Source organism: Euleptes europaea, chromosome 17 (assembly GCF_029931775.1).
Source record: "Euleptes europaea isolate rEulEur1 chromosome 17, rEulEur1.hap1, whole genome shotgun sequence".
NCBI classification, from domain to species: domain Eukaryota; kingdom Metazoa; phylum Chordata; class Lepidosauria; order Squamata; family Sphaerodactylidae; genus Euleptes; species Euleptes europaea.
Genome location: NC_079328.1, coordinates 43,991,120 through 44,005,419, shown reverse-complemented (window position 1 = coordinate 44,005,419; position 14,300 = coordinate 43,991,120). Strand labels below are relative to the sequence as shown.

General features: G+C 41.9%; 1 protein-coding gene across 5 annotated transcripts in view; it reads right to left on the bottom strand.

Moving 5' to 3' along the window:
• CHD9 (chromodomain helicase DNA binding protein 9) overlaps positions 1–3,437 on the bottom strand; it is a 70,349-nt gene extending 66,912 nt beyond the window's left edge. For 4 of the 5 annotated variants that reach the window (XM_056862948.1, XM_056862950.1, XM_056862949.1 and 1 more), the window contains exon 1: positions 3,357–3,437. The gene's annotated coding sequence lies outside the window, so the exon portion shown is untranslated. The remainder of the gene's footprint in view (positions 1–3,356) is intronic. The other variant, XM_056862955.1, reaches the window with a different exon arrangement.
• Between the last annotated feature and the right edge of the window lie 10,863 nt (positions 3,438–14,300).

The following is a 14,300-nucleotide window of genomic DNA, read 5'->3' as shown; positions in this document are numbered from 1 at the left end:
GAGTCATCTTGTTCAGAATCCCTTCTAGGAGTTCGCTGTGTCAGCGGAGTGAAAGGGGAAGGGAGTTGAGGTGTCTTCAGGACCACTGGTTCCCCATGGACAGAGAGTTGTCTGAACCTACAGAACTCTATCCAGTCCTTGACGAGTTCTGGAGAAGTGATTGGAGCGGACGTGGAGGGAGCAGGCTGGAGAATCTGTTGCGGTACCCAGGGAGTCGGTACCATGGATGCTGGATCCAACGGGTCCAGATCCGAGATAAGAAGAGGGTCCTCGAGAGGTTCAAGCTCAATGTCAGAGAAAGATTGGAGCGGCGAGTCCAGGTGTGGGGATGGTGTCCTCGGTACCGGGGTCAGTACCGGCTGAGAGGGGTTCGAATCCGAAGACCTAGGTGTCGATGCGGACTTTCTGCGTACCGAGTGGCCGGATCTGGAGTGCTTCTCTTGATGTTTAGATTTGTGCTTATGCTTTTTCCCTACATGGGTTGGATCCGAGAGCGTCGGATCCGAAGGCCTCGGAGTCATGCTGGTACCAGGGGTTGGTACCGAAAGAGTCGACTGTGCGTCTCCCGGAGTTCTAGAACCCATCGAAGGGGAGGGCGCTGAAAGGGCCTTTTTCCAAAGTTCGGTGCTCAGCCAGCGCGCGCGAGCATTGCGAGACCGGGTAGAGAAGCCTTGGCAAATCGAGCATTTCGAGACATTGTGCCCCTTGCCCAAGCAACTTAAGCAAAGATCATGCTGATCTGTGTGCGGTATCTTAGCTGGGCATTTTTTGCAGTTCTTGAAAGGGGTTTTGGGGGCCATCACGGTTCTCAGCGCTGGTTTGAGGGAACCGGGAATAAGCAAAGATTTATTGTTCCCCTTTCTCCTTTTTCAGGAATCTCTTTAGACTGGTAGAAGAAGAAGAAAAGGAGCCGGGAGGCGCGGCTCTAGAGAACTTACAGAAGCAAGACGAGTCTGAGGTAAGGCAAAAGCTCCAATCCAAGCAGCGGCAAGAAAGGAACTGAGGAGGGAAGGGGGATGCCCCGCCCAGGAGCATGCGGATGTTTCGGCACGAAGGCCGACGCCGCCTGCGGTGGGAGAGGCATCTCCAGTTTGAGGTTTAAGGCTAGTAAAGTTTCCGGCGGTAGGCCTGCGCGCAGGCGCAGTCTCACACGTGGGGCTGCACCGAAGACAGAAGATGAACCTAGAATTCCCACCAGTTTTTTTTTAGGTTCCTTAAGATTGCAACCTATGGAACATATATTCTGATCTGCAACTTGCTTTCAAGTAAATTAGCTTCCACTGAAGTCAATGGAACTCATGTCAAGTTACTGGGCAAACTCAGCAAGGTCCAGTAGTGGGTTTCCACAACCTTAGTGGAATTCAAAAGCCATCCATGCCCACTGCGGCCCTCATGTCCTGTGTATTTGAGTCACACTTTGGTGTAGCTACATTCAGAAGGGTAGATCTAGAAAGCAGTGGATGCAACTGAATATCTGAGCACACCGCTCTTTGAATCTTGACTAGCATGCTTAAGACAGAACTGAACCAGGCTATTCATAGGAAGCTTTGGCGGTTCATTTAAATTATACACTCTAAGATTCAACAAGGAAAGGAACTGACTGAGCATGGATACTGTCCCAGTCCCCCACAAAATTCAAATTTAGGTTGATTACCTTGAAGTTTATTGGTTCTTGTAGGTTATCCGGGCTGTGTAACCGTGGTCTTGGAATTTTCTTTCCTGACGTTTCGCCAGCAACTGTGGCAGGCATCTTCAGAGTAGTAACACTGAAGGACAGTGTCTCTCAGTGTCAAGGGTGTAGAAAGAGTAATATATAGTCAGAAAGGGGTTGGGTTTGAGCTGAGTATTGTCCTGCAAAAGTATTGTCCTGTAAGTATCAAGATAATGTGCTAATGAGGGTATGGTATGTTAATATGGAACCATTGTATCCTGAAGTGATCTGTTAATGTGTGTAATCCAAAACTAATCTGTATGGCTATTGTTGAATGTTGTCTTTGTCTGGAGGTGTTTCAGGGCAGGAAGCCAAGCCTTATTCATTCTTAAACTCTCCTCTTTTCTGTTAAAGTTGTGCTGATTTCTCAGGTTGGCCAAGTCTGCAGTATCTTTCATGTTCTTTTATCCTTGTTTGTATGCTGCGTTTTGTGGTCCCGATGTAAACTTCTCCACAGCTGCAAGGTATACGATATACTCCTGCAGAGGTGAGGGGGTCTCTTTTGTCACAAAAGAGACCCCCTCACCTCTGCAGGAGTATATCGTATACCTTGCAGCTGTGGAGAAGTTTACATCGGGACCACAAAACGCAGCATACAAACAAGGATAAAAGAACATGAAAGATACTGCAGACTTGGCCAACCTGAGAAATCAGCAGTGGCTGAACATGGACTGACACAAACAGGACACAGGGTCTTATTCCAAGACACTGAAAGACTGGACAATTCTACCAACTATTTTGTCAGATTGCACAGAGAAGCCATTGAAATTCACAAACATCAGCACAACTTTAACAGAAAAGAGGAGAGTTTAAGAATGAATAAGTCTTGGCTTCCTGCCCTGAAACACCTCCAGACAAAGACAACATTCAACAATAGCCATACAGATTAGTTTTGGATTACACACATTAACAGATCACTTCAGGATACAATGGTTCCATATTAACATACCATACCCTCATTAGCACATTATCTTGATACTTACAGGACAATACTTTTGCAGGACAATACTCAGCTCAAACCCAACCCCTTTCTGACTATATATTACTCTTTCTACACCCTTGACACTGAGAGACACTGTCCTTCAGTGTTACTACTCTGAAGATGCCTGCCACAGTTGCTGGCGAAACGTCAGGAAAGAAAATTCCAAGACCACGGTTACACAGCCCGGATAACCTACAAGAACCAATGAACTCTGACCGTGAAAGCCTTCGACAATACCTTGAAGTTTGTTTTTATCTTTTGGTTCTTATTTTATTTGTGAAAGGATAAGGATTGCTAGTAGAACAAATGCCATATCAAATTATAAAAATGCATGGGTCATTTGAGAAAGTTCCCCGATGATGCAATCAGTGTTGAAGGGGTCAGTTAAACAATCCTACCTAGCAAAGCTAAAAGCATGGTCTCTTGAGAGATAACTGTATACCACATCCCATCAGACCACTTAGCTCCTGGGAAATCCAACATGCACTATTTATAAATCAATCACATTGTAGAAAAAATGGTCATGTGAATGTATCCGAAATCAGGCAACATCAAGTTGCATGGTGGATCCATAGTAAAAGCGGACAATAGTTGCATAAAATGCTTTGTAGTCAGATAATTGGAACTTAATCTTGGACAAAGATTACCGAAAAGCATCCTTACCTCTTAATATGAAGAACATAGCCTTCGCAAAGGTTTTACGTAACCCTGAGAAGCACTTGATCCCTGGTAGTTAGTTTATTAGCATTAGGAACCTGAAAGATAAGTCACAGTATTGAAGGAAGGCAACCATAAGTTCTCAAAACAATTGTTCACTATACAATTTTGCCTTTAAGTGCATTCAAATATCTTAAATTTGCCCAGGATTATTAGATGCCACAACTAAAAAACTTATTTATTTTATTAAGTTTCTACCCCGCCCTCCCCAGCCAAACTGGATATACAAACAATACATAGTTACAGTTTATAATAGTAGAAATGTGCTAACAGCAGATTGACACTCAGATCTCAAATGTTTGTGCTAGTCTATCATGTTTTGTTCTATGGTACTAACAGAACAACTACAGCTGGGTTACATTCTGAGTATATGTGTGGTACCATCACAAGTCTTAACCCTCACCTGAAAAATCCTTAAAAATTTAAAAGAAAACAAGACACACACTGCCTCCTGCAAAATTCATGCTTGAACACCATGTTACAGTGCAGATGTAATATTTCCTGATTTTTAAATCACAGTTAAGACACTGGGAGTACACCTTGGTCTTGAAGCCCCTTGAAAATTTATAACAAGGACTTGTTAGCTGATTTTCAAACTGGTGTTTAAAAGTAATGATTATTAGCTTTACATACAGTGCAATGAAATGCTACAGCATGGCTAATGTGACAAGGAATGAATACATGCAGGAGAGATCATTTGTTCTTGGAGCCTCCTAGTCTCTTAATCATGGCTAGGAGACTGAGAAATGTCACATCTGTACCGCGCCTTTATTTTGAAGCTTTTTTTTTCAAACTGTGCACGTTGCAAAGGAAGCAACAGCTGCTTAGTTTTTCATGTCATGATTTTCAAACATTCTTCCTTTAAGTCACAAGTGTAATACATTTTATGACACTTGCTTTCTAAGTCTAGCCTTGTATAGGAAGGCCATACACAATCAGAAATAGTTAAATTGTCACTCTGGACTCCTGCTTTGATCATTTCCGGAAACTACACGGGAATCCCAGGATATATCTGCGGCTGAATTTTTAAAATCTGATCAACTTAACCTGACCAGCTCCATATGTCTACAACCAAAATCCTATTCACCAGCAACCTTTTGCTGGGTGTGCAAGTAATTTCATTTGTGGATTAGTGTCTGTCACTGAGCAGCAGAAGGTCCAAACCCCCCTCCTGCCCTCTTGGCAGATAAGCAACAAAAACTCAGTTTGGAGTGTCTTGTAAATGCTTCAAAGGGATTTCCTCCTTCCTGTCAGCCAACCTTGTGGGGTATAAAGCGTACCTTTGCCTATCTCTAGCCCACTCTAATGCTGAAAAATTAAGAATGCTATGCTCAAAATCCTCTTCGCTTACATGCTCTTTGAAAACATTATTTGCTTATTCTAATGATTTCAGACTTGCCAATCTCCTTCAATGGATAACGAGCTCTTTCTATCAGTCGTGGTAGGGTAAGGTTTTAAAGCCGTGCATAAGGCTGCCTGATTCAAAAGGGACTCACTGCCTATATCCAAGCACTTCAGAGCATAGTCAGTGCTTTTCCTGAAATCTAACTAGGTGCTGTCCATGGTTGCAGGACTCTGCCCAGAGTGCAGGTATCTTGAGGCAGACTCCATTTTGAAATGACTCAAGGACACTTGTAAGCATGTAAGTTTCTTTGGTTCTGGCCAGTAAAGAAAATGATTTTGACTTAAAGAATCTTATATCCTCCTCTTTGCACACTCTCAGCCATCTTGATGCACTGTGATTTTTACTTTACTTTAAATGCCATGTAAATTTCCTCATCTCCTTTATAATAGAAGTTCTTTTTACTATATCACTCTGTGCTTTGTGTTTTTCAAGCCATGCCTAGTCAGGTCCATGCTTACCATAACTGACCGAAAGATAACAATGCAGTTCTTTGTATAAGAGGATTTTAAGGAGTTCCCTAGCGATTTAGGGAACAGCTAGGGTGGTGGCAGGAAACGATGTTTCTCATGGACCTGGAACACTTTCTGCCTCATGAAATGTATGAGTTACATGACAGACGGTTGAGGGAACACACTCTACGTGCTCCTAGGCCATGACAAGGACTCGTTCTGTAGTTATGCTAGACCTGACATTCCACTTCTGAGGTCCACAAACAGAATTCATGCGCTTAAGCCCCGACACGTGGGTATAAAACAACTTAATGTTCCATTGAAAGTGATCTGACACAGTCTGCCTAACTCCTGAAAGGCTCTGATGCTATCTAGGGGATGAACCGTAGCTCAGTGGTGCAGCATCTGCCTTGCATGCAGAGGTTCCAGGTTCCAAGCCCCAGTACCTCCAGTTAAAAGGATCTGGTGTCAAGAATGATGTTTTTCACGCCACAGACCCTCAAGTGTTGATGTCAGACTGAGTAGGCCATGCTGACCCTGAGGGTATGTTTAATGTATATATGCTATTCAGGTATTAACTTAGAGAGGTAATCCCTTTCCTTTTTCTGCAATAAAGAATGCCCTAGAGCAGGGATCCCCAACGTGGCACCCACCGACATCTTTTCTGGCGCCCGCCAAGTGTTTTGTAGGAAGTGGGTGGGGCAGGTATGGCTTCTGCCCAGCAAGGCTTCTGATTGGCTGTGCGGATTTTTTAAAATGTTGCTTTGCCAGCAGCTGCCACCACAGCACAAGGAGCTACACTGTGTTTCTGAAGCTATCATTTTGGCAGTCGTGTGGCAATCATATTTTGGCTGGCTCCGCCTCTGGCAGCAGCCATTTTGCAGCAGCCATTTTGTTGCTGCATCCACGATGCCATGGCAGGTTTCAAAATGTGCCTACAGGCTCAAAAAGATTGGAGGCTCATGCTCTAGAGCACGATGGATGTTATTTGATATTACTAAAAGTTAAATCATACTAAGAGGTTCCTGTGCAAATGATGGAAGTTGCATAATGAGACCATTCACAGACTAGGTAGCCTCAACCTACTTTGGGGACTTTCCAGGTATATAGAAAAATATGACCCCCTCCCAAGCGCCGTTGACCAACAACTTGTTTGGCCAACCTACAATGTCATAATTCTTCTCAATAATTTATTGAGAAACAGCAGACATTTGCTAGAGATAGCCTAAATTCAAATCACCTAAAACTCACCATTTAGTGCAAAAAGTGGCTTGAAGTCTATCACATTGCTGTCAATAAAAAATACCTCCTTGTAGCTATATCATCACCACAGCACAAAAAACTGAGAGGAAAAAAAAGAAAACAAACATTATTAAAGCTAAGAGAGAAATTCAAGTGATCTACATCTAAGCCAAAAGCAGCTATGGACTGGTGATACCTAATTTTTTAACAGGTCCACGTGACAAAGAATAAGCTAAACAAAGTGTGCTAGTTATAGGGTTGGATCCCAACATGACCTCCCATACATGGGAGAATTTCCTTCTGAGGAGGCTGGTTTAGGATTGCTCCCTAAACTGACTTAAATGTACTGTTTCATTTTAGAGTGGGGAGGCATTCTGAAGTGTCCTTCAGCACTAGCAATGCTGGTATGAAGTGTCCTTCAGCACTAGCAATGCTGGTATGAGCTGTTGCCTCTCTGAATTTAATTATGTGTGACCTATATCTCTAAGTAAATATTCAAGTTGGAATCAAGTAAGTTCAGGGGGGAAAAGAGTATCATATATAAATCACAGTGTACTATAGACAGTCAGAATAGTACTGACTAGATGTGATTCATTATAAGATAGTTTTATATGTCATGTAATCAATATACCATGTAAGAAATATACAAGTTGTAAATGTTTACTATAAATGATTTAATTTTGCCTGATGTACAAAAAACATATCTGTGGATTCACCAACATTCTAAAAGCTTGCTGGAGTAATTAATGAGCATGGTGCAGTTCAAATCCCTATTTTGACCAGAGCAGGGTGACCAGAGCAGTTTTTCTTACTCAATCTACCCTACTTCACAGGGTTGCTGTGAGGTTAGAGAAGGGGAGCTACAACTGGAAATAAACTGACCACAGATGTAACCCTATAAGGCTTTTCTTAAATGTACACATTAACATTTTAGAAAGTAGTAAAACATAAAGCCACCCACAGACCCAACCTGCACAACTGTTTCCTTATTTGCTATTGGGAGATTCATCTGTCCCTCTATGAGGCTTCTGTTGGCACGTAAAGACTTTTTTTGTTTCATTTGGCATTCCCTTATAGACCCTGGTTCTTGTTTATGTTTCAACTGCTCTATGTAGACACACACACACATATGCTGTATGTAAATATATATGCTGTATGTATATAGAAATTTTTTTTTTAAGTCGGTTTTAGCATGGCTTTAACAAAGCTGTTCTGAAAACCTCCAGACTAACAAAGACAACATTCAACAATAGCCATGCAGATTAGCTTTGGATTACACACATCAACAGATCACTTCAGGATACAATGGTTCCATATTAACATACCATACCCTCATTAGCACATTATCTTGATACTTACAGGACAATGATTAGCACATTACTTTTGCAGGACAATACTCAGCTCAAACCCAACCCCTTTCTGACTATATATTACTCTTCCTACACCCTTGACACTGAGAGACACTGTCCTTCAGTGTTACTACTCTGAAGATGCCTGCCACAGTTGCTGGCGAAACGTCAGGAAAGAAAATTCCAAGACCACGGTTACACAGCCCAGATAACCTACAAGAACCAATGAACTCTGACCGTGAAAGCCTTCGACAATATTTCGGTTTTAACTGTTCACTGCCTTGAGGACCCTGCCCAGGTGGAAACGCAGGATAAAAATATTTTGAATAAAGAGTATTTTCCCTATCATTCCCAGAATTGAGCAGCAAAAGTTGCACTGAAACCTCGATGCTCAAGAACCTGATGAACCAGCTTATTCCCTCCTCCTCTCAAGGTGGACCTGAAAATGTTCATATGAGCTTATATTTTCTAGCAATCACCAAAACTAATTTACTTTTAATAATCACTGAATCATCTAAATGCAAGGACTAAATGATGTGCCTACTTCAGGTCATGTTTTAAGACAAAGCAACAGGGTTCTTTGCTATTTTAGCAGTGATTTGATTATATTCAAAGCTGCCTATTCCCTATTACTATGTATGGGTGTGAAAGCTGGACAGTGAAGAAAGCTGATAGGAAGAAAATAGATTCCTTTGAAATGTGGTGTTGGAGGAGAGTGTTACGGATTCCGTGGACTGCCAAAAAAACAAATCAGTGGGTTATAGATCAAATCAAGCCTGAACTGACCCTAGAAGCTAAAATGACTAAACTGAGGCTGTCGTATTTTGATCACGTCATGAGACGACAAGAGTCACTGGAAAAGACCGTCATGTTAGGAAAAGTAGAGGGCAGCAGGAAAAGAGGAAGACCCAACAAGAGATGGATTGACTCAATAAAGGAAGCCACAGCCTTCAATTTGCAAGATCTGAGCAAGGCTGTCAAAGATAGGACATTTTGGAGGACTTTCATTCATAGGGTCGCCATGAGTCGGAAGCGACTTGACGGCACTTAACATACACACAATATTGAACCAGATTACTGGTTCATCTTGCCAGTACATTATCCGATCATGTTCCTCCTAGGGGGCCATCTATTCTAGCCCTACTGACCAGCTGCCAGGAATTAAACCAGGATTTCTGCTTGCAATGTATGGGCTCTACTGTTAAGTTATGACTAGCTTGCCAACTAAGAAATGAAACATGTTGATTTCCTTTATGGGGTACTAAACGAGTCAAAAAGAGCAGAGTTCTTCACCTGTTTTCTAGTTTGACTTTTCCCGCATGACAGAGGAAACGACAACATGGAAACATTAAATAGGAAGCAACTTTCTTAATATTTAGTAGTGAACTAAAACAGTGTATTAACCTATTCCACAGCCCTTCCTGTTTCCAGCAAAGAAACTTGCTAGTGTTCTTTAAGCTTTTCAACAACACTTTTCTAGTTTCTATGCAAACGCTTAGTGAAAGTTTGCCATGCTACAGCTCTGCGGTGACAATTTTATTTAAAAGTTATGTGAAGATTCCGCAGAACACATTCCAAGCAAGTCAAAAGAATTTCCTACTGCATTTGCCTAGTTCTAGTACGATTTTAGCAGCAATCTTACTCTGCCTTTCAGAAGGTGAGGTACGAAGTTTCTGCTTCCAGGTGAGCAAGGAAGTAGGGATGACAGAGCATCCTGGACTTGCCTTCTCTTCCCCATCACTCTTCCATCCAGTTGCCACTTGGGGATATCAGTCTCTGGAATAGCTGCATTAACACACATCAGCAGTAAAGATGCTGATGCTCTGGTCCAAAATCTAGGATCTACTTCTGGCACCAGTATACCACAAGAGTTTCTAACAACACTTCTCTGGGGCAGCAAAATTCTTGAATCATACCACATACATATAAGCTAGTACAGCAACTCACAGGATTTGGCTGTTACTTATCTGTATCTCCAGCTTTTCAGAGAATTAACACCCAAGCTTCAATATTTTTAACGCCGTCAGTAAGTTTTTGATATAGTATTATGAGCATATTGCCTAGTATCAAGTATAAACATTCCTTAGAAATTCTCAACTTGTCACAATGCAAAGAACAAGACATAAAAATGTGAACACCTTGTAAGATACAAACTTTCCACAGCCTACATTATCTGCTGTCCCACTGACGTCTGTTCTCTGGTTTTAACCAATCACCTTTTTCACTGTCTCATCTAATTCCCCTCCTTGTTACTACCCTGATCTTATACGGCTTTTGCCCTTGCAAGTCACATGATTGCTATCATAGCCTTTATGGTGGTCAAAAGGGACCCCTTCACCAATGGATCAGCTGGTTGGATCCAACCCTGTGGTATACTTCTAACCGTATCTCTCCTACTTCTTACATCAGGGGTGTCAAACATCTGGCCCACAGGCTGGATCCAGCCCCATGAGAGCCCTTATCCGGCCCGTAAGCCAGCTGAGGCAACCACCCTCTCAGTCCTGATATGAGCTGGCGAGGCATGGTCCAGCCCGACCAAGTGACATGTCATATCTTGCCCTTGAAACAAATGAGTTTGACACCCGTCTTACATAGCTAAAAGCTCTGAAATGCTAATGTATGCTGAAAGAAACAGAGAAAGGCAGACAAGAGGCTCAGTGGAAGAGCACATGTTTTGCATAAAAGGCTCAAAGGTAGCAGGTGCTGAGAGAGACTCCTCTCTACCTGAGACACTTGAAAGCAGCTGAAAACATAAATTGCTAGTCTTCTAACCCCTAACAGAAATAGTGAATTGGGAGTCATTTCAATGCTACTGCTAGTGAACAGGTGCTTATATCACACTGTCACCTTTGTTGGCAAAATGAGCAAGAAATTAGACCAAACAACTCTCTGTGCCTACTAACCATGTGATTTGGGGGGGGGGAGTAAACCTTGGTGAATGGAAAAGTGAAAAGCGGGACTCTGATAGGAGGAATGTTGAGGCTAGTAGGATGGGGGGGGCAGCTCTCCTGGCATGCCAAAGACTTTGGAAGTCAAGCAGTAGAATATAGAAAGAAGGTTTAAATGTAGGAGTTGGGAATGCTCAGATGTGGGGGGAAAGGCAGGTGGAGAATGGGGGCTAGTGGAGTAATGGATGAAAAGATTTTAGCAAGATGTGAAAGGAAGGCACATGGGGATTGGTGGCAAGGAAGTTTAGGAGTTATTTTGATGAAGACAAGTTATGGGCATGATTCCTAGGCATTTCCAGAGTAGGCACTTTAGCCCCTCGTTCCATTTCAGCTTTATATTCCTGTTCTACACCGATATATAGGACAGGCACCTTTAATAAACATTCAAATCTAGTAATATACTGAAACATTCTCAACAATGTTTAGCTAAATATGGGATGCAGTCATTTCTCACGCTGTACCACAAGAAAACTTATAATGTAACCCTGTGCTGCTGTTTCAGAACACCAATACGGAACATTAGCCACATTAAACCTTAATATTCTACAAGTCATTTCAGCGCAAATGTTAGTGAACAGGTGCTTGTATAACACTGACACCTTTATTGGCAAAATGAGCGAGAATTGAGACCAAACAACTTTCTGTGCCATATTTTGGATGGCCCGGGCTAGCCCAATCTTGCCACATCTTGGAAGCTAACCAGGGTTGGCACTGGTTAGTATTTGGATGGGAGGCCACCAAGGAAGTCCAGGGTTGCAACACACAGGCAAGCAATGACAAACCACCTCTGAACGTCTCTTGACTTGAAAACCCTACTGGATCGCCATAAGATGGCTGTGACTCGACAGCACTTTCCATCACCAATATTCTAAGGACGGATATTAAGAAGCTGTAAATAGCATGAAGTAGTTTTATCTACAGAGTTAACAAATTAAAACTGACTACCAGCAATATAAATCAGCACTAGTGCAAAAAATAGGGTTCTTAGGGAAAACATGAGAAATACTCAGGAAAGTCCCTTAGAAAAAAACCCAGTGCTATACTCTAAACATAAAGTTCTGTACACCAACATCTCAATTCCAGTCCTTGTTAACCATTCTGTAAGTTCACAAACTGTAAGTCACTCATAATCCTCATGCTTTAAGACTGCCATCCTACTAATTTTACACTACTAAGGCCTGTTGGACACAGACTTACTTCCAAACATACATACATAGGAAAGCTGTCACTCGCTTTTTTTTTAAAAAAAAAAAAGCTTTTTAGAAGAGGAAGCAAAGTGATCCTATTCCCGACAAACTGAACAGATCCAAGGTCTAAACACAACAGGTGTGTATTTTATTTTTCTATTAGACTTTCAGAAATATAGCAATAGGCAGTAATATGCAGTACTGCACATGAAACATTAGTGTTTTAAACATGGAAAGAAAAATGCTACAAAGTTTATTTATAGTAGCATGTGTTATTACTTTGCAAAACACACACACACAATTTATAAACGACTCCTACTTTGAAAGGAAGACTCAGGCCTGATGTATAGCTGAGCAGAGTGAGGTGGAAGAGTAGGTTATGCCATTTCAGACTGCAGGGAAGGAGTCTCGGGTTCAATGGCACCCCCTACATACAACCTCCTTACAAATCAGTGATTTGTATATCAGGGGGAAAGATTATACCAGATTATTGCATGCTGTGCTGGATTTACACTTACAGGAAATTATTAATCTAGAGGAATTTTGAAAAACGTTAATCCCTTGCCTGCAGATGCATTCCACTCTACCACCTTCTTCCGTCACATGAGTAGACCAGGTCTTACTGTGGTGAATTATGGCATATGCATAAATTACACACCAAGACTTTGATCTGTAGAATATAAAAGGGAAACAACAGTAAAATGGCTAGTAACTGACCTCTTATAAAATCATATTATTAATTACCTTTGTATTCCACTTTTTTGCCAAGAAGCTTAAAAGCATTATTTCAGCCTCAGGCTAACCCAGTGCAGTAGAACTCGCAATGGTCATAGCCACCTAGCAAGGATCATAGGCTACCATCCTAACGATACTTTCCTGGGAATAAGACCCACTGAATACCATGAAATTTACTTCTGAGCAGACCTGTTTAAGATTGCTCCATCAGACATGGATAAACATTGATTTCCCAGGTCCACTGATTCCCAAAATGCCAGTAAGACACAACAAGGCCAAACATTATGGGAGGGGCATATAAGCCTACAATAAGTTTGATAACTAGATTTTGACATTCTGCTATCAATTCACTTTGTAAGATGGTACACATTTCACCCCCATGGGAGTCAGAAAACTCCTTCCTACTGCCTTACTCTAAGGAAGACAAACTTTCAGACTGTCCCAATAGTAGCCAACTACCTCTATTTGCCAACACCAAACTTGAACCAAATCTGCAGTCCCTAGCCCTAGCAAACCTTCCAATTAACTGTTCTCTGTATATAAATTTCTTTGTAAGAGGCTGTGCCACCAACCTTTATCTTCCATCTATAGGAAATATCCCATTTCATCAGTCTTCTTATGTGACAAGAAGCCTTCTCCAGTGTTCCTGAATCAACAGTAAATATGAATCCCTCCTCAGTTTTAATCCTTTTCCTCTACCATCACATAAACTATCCATTACGAAAGCAGCATTATCATCATCCAAAGAAGGGCACATTCTATTATGCAAACATTTCACATCCTTTCTGCCACATAAATCCTTGCTTTTACATCTTTTCAAGTGGCCCACCATTCTACATTCTGCACCAGTGATCTCTGGTCCACTTCTGAGCTCAAGCAACGTTTATGCCTTTTGGCAACTCTGCACTTTCCATACGTAAAGATAACGACAACCAATTTCACGGGGTTGAGGAGATGATAAAGATCATAAGAATGTAAAATAACAGTAAAAAAATTCAGAATACATAAGCTATCACAAACTTTTCATATTTCACTGTATTTTCTGCCACTGCCTAGTGCAAAAGAAATACAGCTCCACCATTCCCTGGTATCCAAGCAAGCAAGGAGTCCACAGACCCCACAAACCTGCTACCTTCATTTCTAGTGTGTAATCACCTCTAACTTTCCAGAGGCAAGTACGAAGCTGTCTGCTCCCATTCCCCTCCACAGTGAGTTATACCAACCAACTTGCCACCAGGTAACAGAGGACAAAGCTTCTACGTTTATTTTCTATTTTCTCCCAATAGGCCATTTCATTCCACCCACCAATCCATTATAACAGCAATTCTCAGAAGGCTTCCTCTAGATATTCAAACAGATTTTTGTGAGGAAGGGGTTACCACATCACCACCAACAGGACAGAGTCAACACAAGAACAAAGCGCTAAGGGGTACTTGGGAGTTCATGTGTGAGGGTCTGTGTGAGAGAGAACATACACACATATGACTTTAAGGACTGAAGATGTGACCAAGAGGTGGTTACCCTGAGCACAAGATCTGCCAGCCAATGCAGCGGACAGCAAACTACATCCATCTC